The sequence below is a fragment of the Humulus lupulus genome, chromosome 2, assembly GCF_963169125.1.
Source record: "Humulus lupulus chromosome 2, drHumLupu1.1, whole genome shotgun sequence".
NCBI lineage: Eukaryota > Viridiplantae > Streptophyta > Magnoliopsida > Rosales > Cannabaceae > Humulus > Humulus lupulus.
The window spans coordinates 32,458,441-32,463,141 of NC_084794.1; the positions used below are offsets into that span (position 1 = coordinate 32,458,441).

General features: G+C 28.9%; 1 non-coding gene across 1 annotated transcript; it reads right to left on the reverse strand.

The window, feature by feature from the left end:
- Nucleotides 1-2,056: 2,056 nt before the first annotated feature.
- On the reverse strand, nucleotides 2,057-2,128 carry TRNAD-GUC (transfer RNA aspartic acid (anticodon GUC)). Its single transcript has one exon. It is a non-coding gene; the product is annotated as a tRNA-Asp (tRNA).
- Between the last annotated feature and the right edge of the window lie 2,573 nt (nucleotides 2,129-4,701).

Consider the following 4,701-nt stretch of genomic DNA (forward strand, 5'->3'; position numbering starts at 1 on the left):
GATACGAGGATTTGATTTGGTAGGAATGAGAATATCAAATCTAACACATATTTGGTACATTTATTTTTAATGGCATGGGGTTTGTGTTTTCAAGTGGGTCTCATATTTTAGCTTAATTTGAGGGTAATCTTAACCTCTTTAAATACTAGAGTTTCACATTCTCTTAATTTAAACCCCTTCTAACTCTACTCCCACAAACCCAAACTTTATACCGAACACCTTGATAACTCTACAAAATAGAGTTATTTTACCACTTTTTGTGTGCTAATTGTTGTTTAATTCTTGAATTTTTAATTAATTTATTAAGTTTTAAAGTAATTTTTTATTTATTTGGTTTATTTTGATTTTATATATTTTTGTGTGTTTTTATAGTTATTTTGTTGTAAAATGTTATAGTTTAATTATTTAAAATTAATATTGTTAAGTTACGAGTAAAAAGATGTAATTTTGAACTTAAATGTTAAATATAAATTAAGTTTTAATTAATATTTTTATGGAACTTATGTTGTATATTTAATTTAATTTATGTTTATTTTGTAGGGAATTTATGACATTTTTGGGCTTTGAAAAGTAAGGAAATGAAAGAAAGGAAATATGACATTTTAAAAAAAAAAAATGCCATAAGACCCTCCACCAGCCACGTTCAGCTCCAGCACAAGGCCCACACACCCACTCCCAGCTGCCTCCAACAGCTTTGGCCCAGCCGAACAGCACCAAGGCCTAATTCAATGCCCCAAGCTTCAGCCCTCAGCAGTCATGCGCCTAGCCCAATCCTTCTTCAGCCAGGACCTGCCGAGACTCCACCAGACCACTTCCTTGCCCAACAGTTTCAACTCCAGCCAAAATCACCTGCCACCCCAGCCCAAGACACACGGCACAGCCGCCTGTTCCAGCCACCTACAATCATCTTAAGCCCACAATGTCCCCTATGTCCAAAATGCCAACTTTTTTCCCATTTTTCTACATATTTTTCACCACAACATCATCATTACACCCTATAATTTACCTCTACATACTATATTTATTTTATTTAATTAATCTAATCAATTTAATTAATTTAAATTGATTATTTTAATAATCTCACTTTGGCTATAAATATGGAGTTTCAAGATCATTTGAGGGTGCTTAATTTTTGGTTACCATCTTCTTTTCTCTCATTTTCTCTCTACCATTCTCTCTTCTATTTTGGGTTTTTCAAGAGCATTTGCAAGTATGTATGTCATTTATTTTGTAATTTCTACTCTAGTTATGTGCTTCTAATCTTTTTCATACGATTATTAAGATCACGATGAAGCAACTTGTAACTGGGTAATATTTATGTTGTATGTTGATTTTCCTTGTAATGCAACAAAGTTTATGGATTTTTCTTCTTCATATATGTCTTTCATTTTTAATATCTCATATTTTGGATTGTTAGATAATATGCACTTTGTTCTTCATTTTGCAAAAACATAATATTCTTTGTGTAAGATGTGTCATTAAATTGTATACATCCATGCTTAGAACAAAAATATTATGTTTTTCCTTATAAATAATGGTATTTGATTTTTTGTTGTTTCATTAGGTTGATTCACATTAAATACTTTGAAATTATAATTTTGAAAAGTGAAGAAAAATCATATCTTTTTAGAAGTAATTTGTGCTTAAAATTATAAATCTATTTAGAAAATGATAGTTTGATTTATTTTAACTATCACTAAAACTTGGGAATCAATATACTAATAAATATTATTAAACTTACATTTTGTGGATTCTAGTATCTTAATAATCTTTCCTTTTACCACTTATTTTAAAATCCTTATTGAGTTATTTTTATTCTCTTAAATAGCTTTATTTTCAATATTTTATTTTATGTTCATAACATTAAAACTCATCAATCTTTGGAGCTAGGTTAGAATTTATTAATTTTGGTCTAAAATAGTTTTCTTTTTTATTTTAGACAACTCCTTTGGGTTCGATCTCGTGCTTACACGAACACTATATTCCATATACGATTCGTGTGCTTGCGAGTATAAATTTTTAAAACATACTCATTTTTGGTCCATCAAGTTTTTGGCGCCGTTGCCGGGGATCGAACCCGGGTCACCCGCATGACAGGCGGGAATACTTACCACTATACTACAACGACTAGAATACTTACCGCGTGACAGGCGGGAATACTTACCACTATAGCTCTTGTTTTCATATTTTAATATTGTTTATGTTATCTTAATTTTATTTTTTATTTTATTTTATTTTATTTTTTTGTGTTTTGTACTCTTCTTAATTTCTGTTATAATTTTTTTTTTTTTAAATCTCTTGAAATGGATCATTTTAATTATAGTTGGAATTATGAGTACAACTATTATGAACAATCAAATTTAAATTATGGAGAAACTAATGATATGTATGATATGCATGAATCCTTTGATATCCATTTTACCCCCACCTATAATCCAAAATTTTCATGGAGCCATACTCAATCTCCAATGAATCAAGAGCATGAATTCAACATACCTAATCAAAATCATGCCCAATCCGACCTATCATATCCCATTCAACAAGAAACGAGCCCATCTTTAGAGGATACCCTACAACAGTTCGTGCAATCAACCTACCAAATCTTACTAGCACAGTCTCAATCAATCTCAAAAATTGAAACAAAAGTAGGACAACTTACAACTATTATAGAGTTGGAAAAACAAGTTTATTCCAACCAACCCATCCCCAACCCAAATAGTCAAATTGAAAATAAAAATGAGAAGAAAGTTGTTGAAGAACTTGTAATATGCATCCAACCCCCTAATGAAACAAAAGAGTTGGATGAAATAATTTTTTAGGCTCATGAGGAAAATGAAAAAGATATTATTGTATCTTACGAGCCCATAATTGAACAAATTTGTATATTTACTCAAAATGAAAAGGAGTCTAATATAATTATGCAATTTTCTTATTTTATTGATACTCCCTTAAAATTGCATATTTCTAACTTTCTTGTAGGTGTGATGTTATCAATTATTATTTATGACATTTGCATCAAAGTCATAACACACCTTACTAATGAAATTTTAAACCATCGATTGGGTGTAGGTTAAAAGAAAAAAATTATAGTCGAGCTAAAGACTATAAACTAAAGCGATTTGTGGGAAGCAACCCATACTTTAATGTTTCATTTTATATTTCACTTTTGTTGTGTGTTTTTGTTTCATGTTTTTCAAAGTCCAAAAAGCTTGAAGGAAACTTCTTGCCCAAAAAGAAAAGAAGAGAAGAAAACAAAAGAGTCAAATCAAGGAAGCATTCATCAAAGGAAGTAGTTCTTATTTTTTCCATTTTATTAAACATTGAGGACAATGTTTTGTTTAAGTTTGGGGGTATTGTGTATGTATTTTTCTTTGTGTTTATGCATGTTTTTCATTTGTTGTAAAATTAAAAAAAAAACATTTATTTTCTTTAGTTTTTATGTGATTTTCATTTGTTATATAATGTAAAAAAAAAATTATTTGTTTTGTTTGAAAAAAAAATATATTGGTGATTTTCATTTTCTAATGATAAGAATAATGATTGAAATTGTTCTTAGTTCTTAGAAAAATATAAGTAATTATTAAGCTTTACTTTTAATTTTTAAAGTTAGTTTTGTTTAAATATATATTTTTCATAATATGTTACATTTCTATTGTATTTGAATTATTGTGATATTTGGACAAAGTTTATTTTAACATTAAATTCTTTAAATCTCTAAAAAAAAAAATTAATCCTAGAATTTGCTTGATTATCTCTTGAGATTTAATTTATTTTTGTTTGCATAAGCTTGTCAAAATGTTTACATGATGATTTGATATTTTTGTGTTTGTATGTTAAGTATCTATTTTGAAAAAATATTTAACTTTTCAAATTAATTACATAAGTTTTACTTTTATTTGTGATTTTCTTTGAACTATTTCCATTATGTAATTTTTGAGTTAAACATTTGACATCACCAATTAAAAAAAATGTGTCTTTTTAATTTTTCTTTTGCTCGAGGACTATCAAAATATTAACTTTTGGGGGTGTGATAACTCTACAAATAGAGTTATTTTACCACTTTTTATGTGCTAATTGTTGCTTAGTTCTTGAGCTTTTAATTGATTTATTAAGTTTTAAAGTAATTTTGAATTTATTGGGTTTATTTTGATTTTATATATTTTGATGTGTTTTTATAGTTGTTTTGTTGTAAATGTTGTAGTTAATTAATTGAATTATTGTTGTTTAATTTGAGGTAAAAAAATATTGTATTATTGAAATTAAACGTTAAATATAAATTAAGTTATAATTAATATTTTCAAAGAATTAAATTGATTTATTTTATAGTTGAAAATATTTTATTATGATTTATTTTATATTTATTTTCTAGGGAATTTATGGCACTTTTACTCTTGAAAAGAAGAAAAAAGAAAAGAAAAGTGGTAGTTTTGAAAGAAAATAACAAGAAAAGAAAAGTGACATTTTTCAAAAGAAAAGGCCCAAAATTGGCCCAGCATCACCAACATACCCAGCCGTGGCCCAAGCCCCCTCCTACCTTCATCTCTACCAGAAGCCACTCCTTCCTGCCAGGTCTCTTCACCCAGCCGCCTACTTCAATCCCCAACCGAGCACCTCTAGCCAGCAGTTCCCTGATGCTTCAGCCTCTCACCTGCCAAACACAACACCAGGCCCTTCCCAGCCCACATGAAGCTCCCGCCAGCG